The sequence below is a fragment of the Sciurus carolinensis genome, unplaced genomic scaffold, assembly GCF_902686445.1.
Source record: "Sciurus carolinensis unplaced genomic scaffold, mSciCar1.2, whole genome shotgun sequence".
NCBI lineage: Eukaryota > Metazoa > Chordata > Mammalia > Rodentia > Sciuridae > Sciurus > Sciurus carolinensis.
This window is the reverse complement of record NW_025920154.1, coordinates 957,229-976,943: the sequence shown is the minus strand read 5'-3', so window position 1 is coordinate 976,943 and position 19,715 is coordinate 957,229. Positions and strand designations below refer to the sequence as shown.

The 19,715-nt window shown below is 36.7% G+C and overlaps 1 long non-coding RNA gene and 1 pseudogene across 3 annotated transcripts in view; one reads left to right on the top strand and one right to left on the bottom strand.

Moving 5' to 3' along the window:
• The window catches only part of LOC124974560 (uncharacterized), an 84,715-nt gene that overhangs the window by 51,772 nt on the left and 13,228 nt on the right, over positions 1-19,715 (top strand). The gene's annotated exons all lie outside the window — the stretch shown is intronic.
• LOC124974553 (ninjurin-2-like) lies at positions 47-851 on the bottom strand (annotated as a pseudogene).

Below are 19,715 nucleotides of genomic sequence, written 5' to 3'. Positions count from 1 at the left end.
CGAGGGAGGGCATGGGGTGGGTTAGAACCAAAGTCCTAAGGCTGGGCAGACTTAGTCTTACGTTGACCTATCATAGGCTTAGAGGATGCTGCCAGGGAGGGAAGATTGGCAGTACTGGAGTCAGAGCTCAGAACTCCTGAACAAGGTGGAGTCACTTAGATCAGTAAAGCATCACATCTTAATTTGGGTGCTGTAGATAGGAAGCCAGGACAGCTATATTGGACTTTTAGAAGCTCTCCCAGGGGCTGTGGAAAGTGCCCATTAGCATGGCAGATCAGGGAGGAAGGAGGCAGAAGCAGATCTAGACCCAGTACCTAGATCCCAGGCTGTGTTCAGAGAGGATTCCTTGAGGCCCTGGCAGCCAGGAAGCCTGTCTTATGAGCCCCAAAGGCTGTAATGAAGACGTTGATGACAACAGTGATGAAGACCAAGGTGGTGGCAGCATTGTTGAGCTGGTTTAGTCGCCACTGATTCTCTACCTCATTCAGGTTTAGCCGTGCAATGACGACTAGGAGGATTCTGATGACTACCTGCAGGAGCACAGAGATGCTAATGAGGGTGACAAGGGCCATGTAGTAATGAGAGGATGGTCCCTGTTCCAGCACCGCTTTCAGTCATGTGGCATTGGATATGAAGAGAGCCACATCCAGCATGCTCTCTGCCACGCTCTTCTTGGTGGCGTAATGGTTCAGGTTGATGGGTTGGTTCCTCCTGGGGTTGGAGTTCCTAGGTTGAAGGTCGATGATTTCTCTTTCTGATTCCATCTTGTTGCCCTTCAGTCCCTTCACATATACCAGGTGCCAGCAACAAACTGCGTGGGCTCCTCCAGACTCTGCTGTCTGTCTCTGCTGCTTTCCTTGGGTGGGAGAGAGCACACAGCTGGCAGAACAGACCTGCTATTCATCCGACTGATGCGGGATGCCCATCCTGGCCTCAGCCCTTGGGGGAGGTGTACACACGTGCAGGCGTTATGCCCCTGGGTATGCACATGTGTGCACTCCAGGGGCTGGTGTGGGGCAAATTAATGGGTGGCTTTTTGAGTTGGTGGTGACAATCGTTTTCACCAGCATCTCCAATGCCCCTTCCTTTTGTCTCTTTTATTACATCTTGTCACTTAACAATTTTAAGTGCACATGGCAGATATAGTCATAAATTTACTTAACATCTTTTTTTTTTTTTTTTTTTTTTTTTCCGCGGTACTGGGGATTGAACTCAAGGCCTTATGCTTATGAGGCAAGCACTGAGCTATCTCCCCAGCCCGACTTCACATCATTTTAAGTTTCAGAAATGTTTGTGAATTTGTTTTGTGAATATTTTTTCCCATTTACCACTTCTCAAACATTAGAAACTCTATATAGGACTGATGTTTAGTTATTGGGAGGAAGAGGGGATTCTCCTCCTATAATACAGTGCCATAGTTTGCCCCTTTTGCAGCTTGAGTTGGATTACTGATGAATATAAATGTTCATTGGTAAATTAGCTTGTTGACTATGTATAGTGGGAAGTTTGTTGGTGCTGTGAGCAATCCTAACCTCAGTCTCCCATTATTGATATATTGTCATTCAGTGTGATGGACCCATTTCACCTGGACATAGTTCTATCCTATGTTGTATTTTTCAGTTGCCCAGATTCCTGCAAGATGTGGCCATTCCTGGTATATTCTGTGGTGCTTTCTCTCCACCATGAGAGGGGAAAGCATACTTGGCAGTTTTACTGTTGGTGTAGTCCAACTGCAGCTGATTTCAGGTGGTGTTGATCTACTGCAATGAGCTGGATGCCAAATGATGTGCTGCCTTCCCACTTTGGCTTTAGGGTTTCATTAATAACCCTAAGAGCATTCTCAGTACTGTGGTGTTCTTTCAGGAGGGTATTGCAATCTGACCCCATCTTGGGTAAATTGCCTTGCTTCTGCACACTTTCCTAATTTTTAGTACCAATACATGTTTCTATTTATGTGATTCTGTTTGTGAGTGTGTGTATGTGTGTCATTGATAATTATAAACCTTATGTTGGCATCATATCAAAAGTTGATATTTTTATTAGTACCTTTCAACCACATCACTAAGAATCTAAGAGGGATGTGTATGGAGAGAGGGAGAGAGAGAGAGTGCATACCATGTTCCCTGTGAGGACACAGCAAGTGATCCTGTCTCATATTGTGCTTCCTAAAATCTTATACTGTTTTTTTATTTTATTCTCAGTTGCAGAAGGTAATTCTGCTGCTTCCTTACCATTCCTAGGTATGAGATTCTGTGAGACTGTCCACACCTTTTCTACCTGGACACCCCACACAGTCCCTTATACATTTTGATCCTACTGGGTCCCCTCGTACTATGTGGGCAACAAAGAACAGAGAACTTTTTCTCTTGGATGTAACAATTTTTGCTTAGTTTACTAATTGCCTGAAATATTATTCTGTCATATCAAACAGATTCTGCTATATGATAAACTATCCCAAAAGCTTAGTCATTTTAGCTTAAAAAGCAAAAAAACATTTTATTTAACACACTATTCTGTGGATCCATGGGTATTCTTTTCTGGTTTGGGTCTCTTTGGCTATTGTCTACTTTGCTCTCTGTTGTAACCAGCTATGAGTGGATGATCCAGATTTTTGGCTTATCTGTATGGTAGACTTTCAGGTAGTTATTTCTCATTCATTTTGCAGTTTTCAGGACTCCAAGCATGTCATGAATTTTTGCTTGTGTTGTAGTCACTATTGTCTCATATCTGAAAAAGTTCAAAGCTTATGTAGGGAAGTATTATATAAGGGTATAGATGCAGGTGTTTGAGTGAGAAATGTGAGGTCATTAATGCAAAAATCTCCTGTATCTGTATTTCCTTGTCTTTTAAACTTGCCTTTCCATGATAAGTCCTAGTGTCTTCTAAATTGTTTGCAGTATCTGTCTTCCACAACTTGCACAAAATTATCAACAAAAATCAGTAACTTCTCAATGTCACCTGACTCATTTGTGATCCTGACTGTCACTCACTTACAGGGCCATCCTTGCCAAGCTCTGGAAGTAGTGCTGACCAAATTGAGGCATATGAGTTACCAGGATTGGAAATGAGTCTCACTAGGACCCCAGTGATGATGGAACATTACATATTTCTGTGTTCCTACTTGTTCTACCTTTCTCTTTCTCTCCATCATTCACCCCATGCTTCTTAAGTTTCTAGCATACCTTGAGAAGCATCCTGGCATTGAAGATGCTCATGGACTTTACAGACACACTTAAACTTGAATCCTTATTCAGGTATATCCTGACTATGGGCCCTGGGTCCTCTGCCTTTTTTTCCCCCTTCATCTGAAAAAAATATTAATAGTATGTTTTATAAGGTTACATGCAAGTAGACCAGAATCTTGCTTTGATTTCAGATTGACCAGATTCTGTTCAACTTTTTACAGGCACATGTAGCTGAATTGTACTCTTTTAAAAGTACATGTGATTTTATACTACCCTTCAAACACCTATTCCATGAAGCTTCATCTCCCATTGGCTTTTCTTTGACATAAATTATAAGAATATTTCTTATAGGATAGGATGTTTGTGCTATTCTTTAACAACATGTTTGCTATTTCATTTAACTATATTTTACTTTTTATTTCACATATTTCTCTTGTCACATTGGTTGAATCTAGAAACATAATGACAGAAAATAGCCATTCTCTCCAGTCTTTGAGTGACATGAAAAAGTCAATAAATTTTCAATAATCACTTTATTTTTTACTAATGGGAATTTGCTGAAGTGATATATCATAACCAACCATTCAGTTTGCACTCCCCTAAGGAAAAAGTAAGAAGAAAGAATTTTTAAGTGGATCATTCATTATCTAACTAAATCCAGTGTTAAAAAATGTGCAAGTAGAAAAATAACAAAAAGTGTTAATGTGGATTTATCCAGGATAAAATCTTAATTTCAAATAATTGCACAATGTCTTCCTCTAGAAGCAATATCTGTTGTAAAAATAGCAGTGAAATTCAAGATTCAAGCAACTCAACTCAGTGTTTCACTGGAGCATTAACAACTGGATTGAGTAACTTAATTGTCACCATCTTTAGAGAGATTCTGTTATTTGCCTCTCAAAACTGCCACAAATATTCTAAGGAAAACAATCTAGATTCTGTTAATTTAATAAAACTCCATTATAAATGGTCTCTGTATATCATGGACTTGGTTAGACAGTTGGTAAGGTCATAGTCCTAAGAACTCTGGTGCATCAGCACTAAGGATAGAATGTTTGTGTTATTCTTGACAATGTTTTGAACTTGCTAAGCATTTTATGCTTTGCTAAACCATTTCAAATAGACTTTTTTTTTTTTTGTAATCACATCACTATCATGTAGTAGCCAGACAAATATTTAATCACTTTACAATTGGAAAATCAACAGAGAAAGTTGGGATCATCCAAATTCACACAAAATCCTTGAAGTAGAACCTTGGTATACAAGTCTCTGTGTACCTGCTCCCTTTTGAACAGTTATTTCAGGCCTGATTTCTGCTTTTTCATAGATATTTGGTTATCATGAGATAGATAAGACCCCATGTGACCACTACAATGTTTTGGAAAAATACAGTTGTTTTTCTTGGAATTAATGTAATATTTACCTACTGCATTCTGGGAACATTTAGAGGCATTTAGAGTCATTTTCTGCACAATTCAACATACGTATTATAGGTAAAATTTTAAAATTATTTTCTGTGTTCTTCAAATTGTTTCAAACAACAATCTTACTCCAACAGAAATAAAAAAGCATTTAAAATACCTTTGCAGAAAGGGAAAAATGGTGGAATGAATCAGAATGAATTTTCATATGTGCCTACATGGATGTAGCCTGGTGAGTAAACTGTAAGTGGTTTGAAGAGAGATCAGTGGAGAGAAGGGAGGGGAATGATTGGGGAGTACTAGGGATTGGATTGGAGTGAGTTGAGTTCCACACCTTTGTGATAATGTCAGGGTGTATCCTGGTGTTGTATATAACAAAAAAGAATAAATTTGAAAAAATATCCTTGCAAATATCACCAAATAACTTATGAGCCTATAAAAACGTACGTTTTTTTTCATTCTGTGGTCTATCATGTCAATAGGAAAGAAAGAAAAGTGACTTCATTATTAGCGTTCTAGTTCTAACAAAGCATTATATTAAAACATTCTGAGTTTTTATGGCATCATTTGACACTGATGATAAAGTCTCTGATCCATGTTACCTCTAACAAGAGCAATTAATTTAAACTAGTTTAAAGATAAAAGATACTACTATATCTTGTACATTTAATATCACCAGAAATCTCTCTCTTGGTGGTCCTTGATCCTTGGGAATGCAAGGCACAAAGTGAAAAGTCTACAAATGTTGGTGTTTGATGTCTTACATTCAAAGTAATCAATACCAGTGAGTGCTATCCAGTCACATCCAGACATAGGGAACAACTGTCTTAGTATGTTAAATAGTCATACTATTTTCTTTCTCTCTCTCTCTCATTTATTTATTGGTTTGCATTTAAATACCATATTTCCATCATGGAACAAGTGACTGTTATTTTCATGGGTTAGTGTAATTATGCAGGTGCTCTATCCACCTAAATCTCTAAACCCGGAATGTATGGAAAGGTCTTTCTGAAGTTCATACATTGAAGTTTTCATTATAAAAATGGGGGATATTACCCCCAACGTGCCTGCCAATGTTTCTGGTCATCTTTACTGTTGATAGAGGTTTCTTTCTGGTTTGGACTTGACTGTCTTTTCTTCCTGCCTCCATTACTCATGTTGATACAGTTGCAGTGAAAAGAACTATCATACATGAACATTAATTAGTGGGGCACCCCCAGGTACCATGCTGAATTGTATTTCTTCTTTTTTTTATGTAGAAAGGGGACAAGAAAGCTCACATTTACTGAATATCAACTATGTGCCAAGCACCATATTTATGTCATTCAATCTTTTTTTGTTGTTGTTCTTTTTAGGTATATATGACAGTAGAGAATATTTTGATATATTATACTTACCTTGAGTATAACTTTTTCTATTTAGGCTACCATTCTTCTGGTTGTACATGATGTGGAGTTACACTGGTCATGTATTCGTGTATGAACATAGGAAAGTCTGCCTTTGCTCTTCCTGTTCCCCCTTCCCTTCATTTCCCTTTGTATGTCATTCAATCTTAAACAAAAAAGGAAATTTCATGAAGTAGTAGTAGATAAAAAAAGCTGACTCTCAGATCATAAAGTTAATAAGAACCAGTATTAAAACCCAGACACATCTGATTTCAAAACATGAGCACATTCAGTTCCAGCAAATATCTACTTTACAGTGAAAATTGTTGGCCAAGACTCTGAGTAGAGATGGGGAGTAGATCTGAGATTCATACCTGATGTTCCTGACATGAGGTCAACACAGTATATCTACTAGAGTTGCAGGATGTACTCTGACTCTCCTTTTGGTTTGTTCTGGCCAGAAAGTGCACCTATAAAATAAAAGCAAATCCAAGATTTTTTTTTTTTTTCAGTGCTGGGGATCGAACCCAGGGCCTTGTGCTTGCAACGCAAGCACTCTACCAACGGAGTTGTATCCCCAGCCCCAAATCCTAGAATTTTGTACCCTCTTTCATTCTTATTTGATGGGGGTTATTTTAAAATTATTTTTTTATTTGAGTTACCAACAATTAAGGAAAATACAGAGTGGTTGGAAACCTAATTATACTTTCTGCCTTTTCTCTTGTGGAACTTGAACACTCCTACTGAGACCAGAGAACTTTTAATTAGCTGAGCTCTTCTTAGAAGCATTTCCTGTTACAGCAGAACTTGATATTTCTTCATTCTCCACTCGGAGAAACAAAAATGAAGACTGTTCCACAGCTCATTTGTGAAAATGTAAAATCATTTTATGGTATCACCTAAATCTTATAATGGCTGGTTCGCCTATTTGCTTTTTTCTTCCTTATAAACGTTCACTTTCTATTTAGTTAACCTTTTTTATATGCATGTTCCTGTTATAAGCCAACTTGCATTTTTTGTTTTGAGAAATAGGGCATAGACAACCTTTTTTTTTTCTTTCAAGGAAGACAGGAACAAGGAAAAGTATAAAGAAGGAAAGAAAAGTAAACAAAATTTGATAAGGCTAATAAGGCTTAGGGCGCAAGATGTCTAGAAATACACTTTATTCTTCAGACTCACCAATCATAAAATGGAAGGGAAATGTAAGTAATTATACCTGTTATCTATAAGGGGTCATAGACAGTTGTGCAAGAGCTATCTGAAGCTAGGCCTCTTTTTTTTTTTTTTTTTAAACTAAAGATAACAAAAACTTTATTTCCCAACTGAGGAATGAGTTAGGTTTCTCTCCCTCTTTATTTGTGGTAAGGATAATGCCTCTTGCTCTACCTCTGTGTCATATTTCATTAAGTTTTTTCTTTCATTACCACTAAGAATGACAGGAAGTGCTGGCTACAGCAGTTCACATAGGGTAAGAGTGCTGAGAGCAGCTTTGTCATCTAACTATGATCCTCCTGTGGCAAAAACACCATCTCTGCACTGTCATCGGTCACAAAGCACAGATAAAGTTTAATGCTTTAACAGTATAAAGATCACTCACCCTGTTTTTCAATACTGGGTCTGAGACGTTTGATTTTTAAATTTGAAAATTCCCCTTGTAGCACAGCATCTTAAAGTCAACTAAGACTAAGATGCTTTTCTAATTTTGCAGTTTTGTTGTAATTCAAGTGATTGAGGCCACTTGAATTATTCAGAATTCCTGCTTCCTACTGTGTTCACTAATACCTGTATTTGGAGACTCATTAGAGTATATTGTGTATGTCATATAGATTTCTGATTAACTCCCTACTACAGGAAGCACACATGCTCAGATTGTGGTTTGTGTCATTTTCTATCAATAACTGTTCTTTTGATTTAAACCAGATTTTTGGAGGAGGATCTGCCAAATGTCACTGATTCTACTGAATGGCCCTGGGTAGAGGAAGTGTCAGGTTTTCAGACTGCCTATTTCCACAGACGTGACATATGATACTTCCTTCGCTGAGCATCATCTATGAAAACATTTTTCACCACTGTGACAGAAAGATCCTACAAGAACAATTTTAGAGAATTAAATGTTTATTTGGGGGCTCTTGGTTTTAGAGATCTAAGTCCATAGATGGCTGGCTCCATTGCTCTGGGCCCAAGTGTGGCAGAACATCATGGCAGAAGCGTGTGTTGGAGGAAAGTGGTTCAGGACATGGCCACCAGAAAGCAGATAGAGAGGGACTAAGCTCAGCTCACAAAATATATACTATAAAGGCACACTCTAAATGACGCATCTCCTCTAGCCACACCCTACCTGCCTACAGTACCAACCAGTTATTAAGGCTCTCGGAACCCAATCATTTCACCTCTAAACTTTTTTGCATCATGTCACACATTAGTTTTTGGAGAACACCTAATATTTAAGCCATAACACATGTAGCTCTGGGCTTCTGTGTAAGAAATGATGGGTCATTTCTGTTCCTGCCTGCTTCACTGGTATACCCTTGGCTTTCACTGAATGACTTGCCTAGGTATTTCTTCAAATGCCTCTTAGTAAGTGCTTGTCAAGAGGTTCAGCAGCCCTTGCTTAGGGATAGATGTCAGATGTCATATGTAGGACTTTGTAGTGCAGGCATTTTTCTTAAGATATTCTGGATTCCAAGAAAGCAATAGAAGTCTTCCCTAAGTAATTTGGGAAATATAGAAAAAGCACTCATAAAAAGCTCTCTGAGGTAGACATTGTTAAAATTATGGTACATCTGTCTAGTCTTTGAAGGCGTGAGCCCCGTCTTGCTTTATTATTGAAGTATTCAATGTCTTCCCACCTTGTATCTGGTAGTTTTCATGAGCTAATCATGAACCAGTATCTAAAGTCCCTTTCTCCCTACCTGCTCGTGAAGCCCACATCCTTACCATGTCCTCCATTGCCCTTTTGAAGATCACTGCTTCTTGGCACGATGACTTTCAACTACCATTGTTCTGACCCCAGTGGAGGTCACTACTCCTACCAGGTATTATGAAGCCTATGCCACCTCATAAGTTCCCTCTGTGATCTCTTAAACTTGTGCTTTTCTCAAGATTTACTTGATTCTCAGTAAGAGAAGTAGCAAGGGCAGAGCAAGTATGACTCCTTTGTAACTCAGATCAGCTTGTCTATTTTGGGGATGGTGGGTAATGGGGGTTGAATTCAGGGGCATTCCAGCCACGAGCCACATCTTCAGCCTTATGTTGTATTTTATTTAGAGACAGGGTCTCACTGAGTTGCTTAGTACCCTGCTTTTGCTGAGGCTGGCTTTGAACTCGTAACCCTCTTGCCTCAGCCTCCCGAACCACTGGGATTACAGGTGTGTACTACCACGCCCAGCTGTACTTAAGTCTTAGAAAACTACTTCCCATTGGTTTTCACTATCTAGGGAAGGTGGCCACCATCCCTAACACCAAAAATCCTCTAGACATATTCAGATTTACAGCCTAGTCTAAAGTGAATTATAGTCAAAAGAGAAAAGAGAACTTTTAGTAACAGTGTCTAAATTCTCATATGTGATTCTCAGACTGATCTTTTCCAAGTACATTTTAAGATTGACTCTTCCAAGAACATCTTGACATGACAAACATCACCACTGTTGGTCAAAGCATGGGTAGTGCCCTCATTGGCACAGAGTGGTTTGACTTCCAACGTTTCCCAAAGTCTGGAACACATTCCCTAGAACATGCACTTTGTAAGTAGAAGGACTTTATTTTGTTCCTACTCTATTTCTGTGTCCTGTATAGTGTCCAGCACATATTAGATGTACAATAAATAAATTTGAACTGAATATGCTTAACAAGAAGTATATGAAGATCAAAAAGGTTGTTTTTATCTTTTGTATTTCCCTTAACAACATAGGAAGATCATTTCCATGGTTACAGTACAAACTCCTATTGCACATTTCCTCAAAGTGCAAAGTCCTAGGTTCCCATAGATCTCCATGACATAAAAAGTAGGTATAGAATAGAAAATGAAACTTCCCAGGGTTATCACCCATAGGTTCCAAATAATCCATTTTTCCTTAAGTAAAAGAAGAAAGAGATGTTAGCCAAATGCAGAAAAATGTTCTAAATATTCTAAAATAGCCTAAGAAAGTTGCTTTTATTCCATGTAAAGTAATGAGCAAATAATAGCTCCTGTTAGAATAAAACATGATGTGTTAGTGGAAATGGCATCGCATTCTGAAAAAAACAAACCCAGGCATAGCAAGATCATTATGAGAATCTCATAAAAATCATAAAAATAAAAAATTCTTTAGTTGAAAATTTATCTTTAAGCCTAAAATTATATCACATCAAGTGAAATAACAACTTTGGGTTATGCTTTAAAAAACCCTGAGAATTGTTTTTTAAAGTTAAAGTCTTTAAAAAGCATTTGATTTCCTACAGATATTGTCTCCTTAAACATGATTCCAAGTCAAGTCACTTACTTCTAGCTTAAAAAACAGAAGTTATAGATATTGTTCCCAGTTCAGAGAGGAGTACGTTGACCTTTATGGAATGATAGGTTCATGCTGGTTAAAGCAGGAGATAAGATGAAAACATTGGGTGGTTGGATCACATAGAGCCCAGAATTGCTCCATTGAGATTTCTATTCAGTCTGGTGGTCCATGAAGCCATTAAAGAAGGCAGATCTTTTGAAATAGGTAACTTTCCTGTGCTTTGTTTTTTATGAACATTCATGCTAAGTTTTATTAATGTGTTCCAGCTCCCAACTGGGTCCCCAAATTTGATAAATATGCCTGATTTACTAACAGATGTCCAATAACAGCCTAATCAAATCTTGGTCACTGATATGGTACTGTAAATAGGAACAAATTATTGCAAGCCTAGAAACTTTTCTCTGCTATGCTTTGTCAAGCCTAGAGCACACCAACCAAAATTTCCTTAATTGGAACTCATGATCACATCCCTGCAATATCACAAAGCCCTTTAGAGGAGAAGCAGGAGCAGACAGTGGAACAGGATGTGCTTGACAGCTGGTGTTCCATTCACATCCCAGTGGCTAAGAAGGAGGGACCCATGGCAGCTACTTCTAATGCCACTGTGCACCCTCAACCTGCACTTTTCTGCTGACTCTCAAATGTTCACTCCCTTTACGTGTTCATTAACTCTAAAAGAAAAATCCTGGCTTCAAGGAGTTACCACCAAAAGTTAAATAATGCTATGCAATGTAACTAGACACTGAAATTGTACCAAATGATCTAGTTTAGACATGTGAAGTCAAGAGAAAAAAGATATAAGCAAATTGGCAGCAAGGTTTCAAAGTAAAGAATGAAACAGAAATGTAGCTATTGCTTAGATGATATACAAATGATGTGAAGATTCTCCCAGCATCTTAAACAGAACTTTTGTGGAATATTATTTTCTCTGATAATGATGTTAGAAGCCTGGGAAGGAGCTGACTGAGAGAGATTGAAATCATTAAAGAGTTAAGAAACGGGTTAGAGACATAGCTCAGTGGTATAATACTTGCCCAGCACACTCAAGGCCCTAGCATCACCCCTCCCCATTCGAAGAGTTACAAAACAAACATATAAGAATAATAAAACTAAAAAACAATTTTGTATAAGATGCAAAAGTAAAGAGCACATTTAAATGTCATAATATTTTCAACTTAGAAGAGTTTTATCTGATGGTGACCAATAAGATGTTCTATACAGAATTCAGACTTAAACACACATGGGAGACTTAACGAACACAACAGAGTATGTTTTAAAGTGAAAATTATTAAAATCAAAGGGGTTTCAGGAAAGAGAAAAAGGTGTTCTCTTAAGGAACGCTGTAGAAACAAATATGACATCTCATCTCTGACAATTAAAATGTTATTTTCTTGATTAATTTTTTTCTATTCATTGGGAAGATAATTTAAAGTTTTTTCCACTTCCCTTAACTCTATTTTCAAGCTATGTGCTCTATCATCCTCGATACAAGAATATCACATTTCAGATTAAATAGAAGACAAAGAAGATACTTCTTTAATATTCAAACTCCATATTTCAAGGACATTTCCTCTGTGTATACAAAACTTGCCTCCTCGAACTTTTCCATCCTTTGATCCCATCCCTTATATTTCTTTTTTTTTCTTATTCTAAACTACCATCTTTATTGACTTACTTCTCACAAGTTCTTCTATTAGAAACATTCCTACATTGACTCATGATTAGTAATACTGTTCTCCTTTATTTCTACTATTTTTTAAAACCCAATTGATTTGTTGTGTCTAATTTACTTGCTAATTTATTTCTCATTTCACTGGAATCTTGCTTGTATCCCTCACATAAACACTGAAACTTCGTTTGCTGTGGTCACTAATATTCTTGTTACTAAATTCAGTCATCACTCTTTGTCCTTAATTTGACTGTATTGCCACATTTTTATTCTTTGTCTTTCATTGCTCTGTTTCCTGTTGCACTATAATTTTTCACCTCCCATCTTTCACGTATTCCTCTGCTTCATAACTATTGGAATTTGAGGGACTAAGACATGGGATTTCTTATTTATTGACTTTCTATGTACTTCCTTATTTGCTCACTATAGGTATAACTGCTACAAATAGATATCTAGATGTCTTTCAGAATTCCTAATCTACAAGTTCAACTGTTCACTCCAGATCTCTACTTGGATGTTTAACAGATAGTTCTTATTACCAACAATTCCAAAGTTGACTTCATCTTTTTATCCCCACATCTGGGTAAACTTTGCCTTCTAAATGTCTTTCCAGTCTGACCACACCTCCCCCTTACTAATGCCTCTCTCCCCATTCCAACCACAGTTAGAATGTCTCACTAAGCATTGCCATGTTCATAGGTTCTATACCCATTGATCCAACCAATTGCAAATAGAAAAAAAATTAAATTGCTTTTATTTTGAACATGTACAAACTTTTTTCATATTTCTTAGACAATATAACAACTGTTTACATAGCATTTGCATTGTTTTAAGTAATTTAGAGATGATTTAAGGTATATGAGAGGATATGCATAACTTACATGCAAATACTATGTGCCATTTTATATAAGGGGTTTATGTTGTCCTCAGAATTTTTTTATTTGCAGAAGTTCCTAGAACCAGTCTTCTACAAATACTAAGACTACCTTCTTTCTTTGTTTCACATCAGTAAATTCATTTCTGTGCATCAAAAGTGATATTTCCAAAACTTAGATCTAATTATGTCTTTTCTAAGATTCAATTCCAGGTGGTCCCTCATTGCCCTTGGAAATTTAATAGGTAAAACCAACAAGTAAATAGACACTTACCAAAGTCTTGTGAGAATTTTTAATGGGGTAATAAACACAGTGTGTTCTGGGCATGTATTGGCAAACATTTTAGTTTGAACACAAAATCCAGTTTAATGTAGCCATATTTATTATTGCATCTGCTAAGATCTCAACTCCTTCACCTACCTCCCAACCACCTGTGCTGGTTGTTTCTCAAATGATATTACTGTATATTCTTGATCACTACTATCATTTGCTTATGCTGCTTTCTTTGTTCACAACCCCCCTCTTTTGTACAACTCCTGTTTTTCTTTAGGATTTGAATTAAATATCAGCTCCTCCAGGAAACTTCCATGGGCTCACAGAATTAGACTGGATGTTTCTTTAATGTGGACTTGCCCTGTTGAAATTCTTATTAGATTGTGTGGTTAAGTGCTCATTTACTTTGCTGGTTTAACCTATTAAATAATCTGCAGTCTTCTCAAGGATGGGCTGGCGCTTTGTTCAGTGTTTTCACTCTGAATCGAATAAACAGTGATTGAGCTATTCATTTGGTAATCAAACCTCTGAAATTAAAAAAAAAAAAAAAAAAAAAAAAAACCTCTGAAATTAGGTGAGCTTGACAAACATAAAAAGATGTAGGAAGGAGAAAAAGGAAAAAGAGGCCAGAGTAGAAACGTTTTAAGAAACTCTTCACCATAGAAAGTGAAAATAGAAATGTAAGGAAGACAACTTGGTCGGGACCAGAGATAGACAACAGAGAGGAGACTGTGTAGTAGAAGTTGGAGCTTTCTAGGGAAAGGAGTTCAATTGTAGCTTAAGGAGGGAGGATTATGAGGGAGGCTCTGTAGGGCTTTACTACTAGGAAACCACTGGTGACCTTTGAGTGAACCAATTCAATAGTTTTGGGGATGGAAGACTGTGCGGTAGGTTAAGACAGATAGTGGGAATTGGAATTGGAATGAAGAACACACGGGCATTAATAATACTTTCATGAACCGCATCTTCAAAGGGGGTGAAACTGAAATAGGTCAGTACTTGGAAAGTTAGAAAAATCAAGAACAGGATTTCTTCCTTCCTCCCTCTTTCTCTCCTCCTTTCCTTCCTCTTTCTTCTTCTTCCTCCTCTTCCGTCTTCTTCCTCCTCCTCCTCCGTCTTCTTCCTTCTTCTTCCTTCTCCTTCTTTGTCGTCGTCGTTTTCTTCTTCAACTTCTTCATCATCATCTTCTTGTGTGAGAGAGAGAGATGGGGTAACAGGTATTAAACTCAGGGGTACTCGACAACCCGACAGGGATCTCACTGAGTTGCTTAGCGCCTCACTTTTGCTGAGGCTGGCTTTGAACTTGTCATCCTGCCTCAGCCTCCAGAGCCACCGGGATTACAGGCATGCACCACTGCACCCAGCTTTTTCTCTTTTCTTTCTTTCCTTCCTTCCTTTCTTATTCTCTCCATCTTCCTTCCTTCTTTTCCTTTTTCCTTTTTTCCTGTCTTTCTCTCTCCTTCCTTCCTCCTTCCTCCTCCCCCTGCGCTGCTCTATTTCTGTCAGTTCTTCTTCTCTTTCTTCTTTCTATCTTAATAATAAGGAAGTTTGGTCTATCCTTCTAGGGTTGAGGGGGGGGAAAGCAAGTTAGTAGGAATAAAGAGTGATGATTCTCAAGAAGGAAAATTTTACTTGGTGAAACACTGTCTCTGAGATTTTTGAGTGAGCAAAACTCTCATATTAGTAAAGAAAAATGAATTAAAAACACATATAGAGTCCTGTTGTGATGAAGGCAACTGTCCCTTCTTGCCAAAAAAGGGACACTTAGGGCAATGATAATGCGTAATTTGGGTGAGAAAAAACTGATGGAGTTCAAGTCAGATGGATTCTATCTTTTCAAGCACAGATTTGGAGCAATGAACTTGATATCTGAACTTAAATAAAGTGAAAAGTTCTGGACAACAATATTAATCAAAAATAGAAAGTGAAACCTCAGACTCAAAAACTTCTGAGTTTGGAACACCTTGCTGCCTTTTAGTGAACTTGAAAATGTTATTTCCCCTGTAAACTGTTAACCTCAGAAAGATAATAATTTAGTGCTAAATGCTATTCAAACCATAGGTATACCCCATTGCATATTGTCATGATAGATATCACGAGGGATGCTAAAAATCTGAAGTTGGGCAGAATATGCAAATAGGTGACCTATTAATAAATTCTTGGTCTCTTTCAGCTATATTTAGACACCTCAATAGTTTGATAGCAGTTTTTGTTTGAAGTAAGTGAAAATAAATATATGCATATTAATAGTAATTTTCTAAAGAACTCACTTAAAACTTAGTTCACTTCCCAGTTTATAATAGATTATTTTCATTGTAAGACTGATAAAATGATGTTCTTCATCCATACACATAACCTGACACCAAGGCATTGATATCAACATTGCATTATTTGACAGAGAGAAGGAAATAGTAGGAGATTAAAAATAGAAGCATAGTGTTAATGTGAAACATTCATTTCTCTGTTATAATATATTTTCCTATCATTGCATAATAAGAAAGGGTAGTATTTTAACTTCCTTGTTGCCAGAACTTTTCAGCAACTTTTCTTTCTTTATAGTTTAAATTGGCTGTATTTATATGTAATACTTTGTAGAATATTATTACTTTTACCATTTTAGCCAATAAAAATGAAATAATTCAAGTAATTAGTTGTCTTATTGTTTAATATATGGAATTGATTATTTACTATTCATAATTTTTGTCTTCTTATTTCAATTTCAAAGCCTTTCCTAACACACAAATGCAAATCCTGAAAGTGCCAAAGCATTAAAATAATTAAAATAGATTCTATGATCTAATCTGTCTTTACTCATGATTGCACTTAGTATATTATTCTAGTCAGATGTCTTTGTAAATTAGACTGAATATCATTAATAACATTTTATGTGAACAAAGATGCTTGCATATCACCATAATTAGGTCTCAGGCAGTTTTGTTTTTATAATTGTCTCACTTTAATGTATTTAATTTCTTCAAAAAAATTTTTTTAGGCTCTGATTAGGAAAGCTAGCATTTCTTCCTATGGAAGAATAACCGTATTCATAGGTATGTCAAAGGTACAAGGTATGTCAAATACCTAAGGTGGGGGGAGGGCAAGTCTCAAATTCCATGAGTTTCATCTCAAGTTTCATTAGTATACTGAATTTTTTTACTTGATTTTTATAGCTGGGTTGAAAGATTTCTCAAAGAAAATTAATCTTTCAGCCATTTTCGATTTCAAATGTATTTAAGCATGTGCTTGCATTTTAAAATATGGACTGGCAGTTGAAATAATTTTTGTGCTCACATTAAATTCTAATTAAAAAAATATGATGTAATGGTATAGCCATTATAGAATTCATAAAATTCCTCAAAAAATTAAAAGTAGAACTACAGTATTATTCAGAAATTCAGCAATCCTACCATTGGGTACATATCTAACGGAAATAAAATCAGTATGTTAGAGGGGGCTACTGCACTCCCATGTTTACAGTAGCCAAGAGATGAAATCATCTTGTATCTACCTATAGAAGAATGTATAAAGAAAATATAGGACACACACAGAGGAGTACTATTTAATCTTAAAAATAAAAGAATAAAATCCTTTTGTAACAACATGGATGAACCTGGAGGACATTGTGCTAAGTGAAATAATCCAGGCCCAGAAAGACAATTATCATATGACCTCACTCCTATGAAGAATCTGTAAAAGCTGATCTCCTAAAAGTAGAGAATGGAATGGTGATTACCAGGAGTGAGGAAGTTGGGACAGTGGGTTGGAGAGAGGTTGGTCAAAGAATACAAAATTGCAGTTAGGTACAATAAGTTCAAGAGATCTGCTATAAAACATGGTGACTCCTTAAAAATGCTGAGTAAATGAAAAGTATTTTCAGCATAAAAACAACTGTAAGAGGTAATGTATATGTTAATTACTGCATTGACACATTCCACAATGTCTGTATACACACTATGTATACATAGTGTATACACACTTCAAAACACTCTATTGTACAAAAGAAATACAATTTTATCTGTCAATTTAAAACAAATGATAAAAATTTAATTCTGGAAAAACAGAGGATGTCATTTAAAGTCTTCTATCTTGTATTGGTTTTGAAATTTAATAAACTCAAGACTTCTTAGAGTAAATGGGGTGATATTTTTTAAAGTACAATATATCAAATTTAGAATTCTTATATTGAAACAACATATTTCCTCATTATCAGAACTATTACATAAGCACCTTGAATCAAGGCATTAATTCTTTGAATTCATCTATTTAAAAGTAATATATCGACTCCAATAAAGCAAACCAGATAAATCTTGTATCAAAGTAAAATGGGCATTTATTATAAGTATCAAAGAAATACTGAAGTAAATGTTTCCTTTTAATGTTAAAAATAAATCACTTTCCATTACTTTATTTTCTCTTCAAATGATATATTCTATTTGTGTCGGGTGGAAAGGACATTGCCAGGGAAACAGAGTTTACACAGAGTTCTCACATTTCAAGGTCTTTATGAAATCATAGGAAATTCTATTACCAGCATCCAATTAGTTATAGTGGAAGATACCAGGCCTTGGGGTGTCATTGGAGGGAGAGGTCACTCGGTAGTATCTGGTAGGTCTCATCAGGAAGGACTATATTGGAGCAGACCCAGGGGGTTAGACAAAATTTCAACCAGTCAAGATAAGCAAGAAGGAAGATTTTCTGGACATGTATGAATGCTAGAGTAAAGGCTCAGAAGAGAATGCCAGTGTGCTCTGTGTCACTAAATGATCCACTTTGAAAGAACTAGTTCATGTTATAAAGGCAGGGTGAGTCCTGAGGAGCAGCCTTTCTATGGAGGAACAGTGAAAGCTGACCTGCAAGCCCTCATTAAACAGTGAGCTGGGTGATGGACAGACACCATAATCAAAGCATGCCTCAGTCAATAATGTAAAGAGCTAGAATAGTTTTCAAGCACACAGAATAAAGCCAAGAGACAAGAAGATATGAAAATTTATGTCTGTTACCTCCCCAAAGAGCCTCCAGCCTCGCTTTGTTCCAATCTGATTTCCAGATTTGGAGAATGATGTTTGTTGTAAGGATCAAAAACCATGCAGCAAAAGTATCTAACAGTATCTGGGACACAGTAGTAACAAATGAATGTAGCTATTACAGTTTTATCAGTTTCCAAGGTAAACCTGTTCAAAGGATCCTCCTTAGAGGACTTTGAAGACAGAGCCCTTCCTCCTCCTCTAGCCTGATGGTTCTCACCTTGCCATATTAACTACATTTCTTCAGGTGTGTCCAGCTACGTGCTGCAGGACCTTTGCATGGATTCTCCTTTTCAACGTCCCCTCCATTATTAGATTCTACATATTCTTCAAGACTAAAATTCAAGAAAGGGTTTAACATCTTTCTAAAACATTCTGTGACTCGATTCTGTTCATTTCTTTAATGCCCTGCATAGACCTTTACTACAGGTTATACAGCAAAATAATATTTTATTGTAATTTTTTAAATCTTAGATTAGGTTTAGCTTTACCTAAAAATCACAAAATTGTAAGTTTTCCCAAATCTCACCACCAGTTTTCCCTATTAACACCTAGCATTAGTCTGATTCCTTTGTCACAATGAACCAGCATTGACGTGGGTTAATACAATATTAACTGAGCTACTTAATACTAATTACAGAATTTAATATTAATGTTAACTGATGTCTACACTTGATTCAAATTTCCCTTGTTTTGCATAACGTCTTTTTCTGATCCAAGATTCTTTTTTTCTTCCTCTGTACAGGGGGGTATTGAAACCAGGGCCTTGCACATGCTAGGCAAGCACTCTACCACTAAGCTCCATCCCCAGTCCCAAGATCCCATCTCTGATAACACATCACATTTAGTTGCCCTGGCTCCTCTGATTCCCCTAGAGTGTGAGTTTCTCAGATTTTCCTTATTTTCATGGCCATGTTGATTTGGCAGGATACTGGTCATATATTTTGTAAACTTTTCCTGAATTAATATTTGTTTGATTTTTTTTTTTCTCACGATTAGACTTCATTTATGTTTTTGTTTTGTTTACCACAGAGGTAAGTGGCATTATCATTGTTCCAGGCAACCTTTGATCTATTTATCATGTCTCTTATTTTATCTTTCCCAGAATGTGGTGTAAATGTAGTTATATGTGTCATTTTTAGGCTGCCTTCTTTTAGCTGATATGCATTTATGCTTGTTGCTTTTGATGTAAAATTCACAGTAAAGTGACTTTCCCCTCCTGCCACCCTTTCATAGTGCACTCTTTGGAAAGGAGTTGCTAAGCACAGTCCAAACTTAATGAGTGAGAAATCATACTCCATCCACAGTGTAGTATCTACATAAATTATTTGGAATTGTTTAGCAGGGGAGCTTTGCCTATTCTCCCTGTTTATTTATATATCCAGTCATTTAT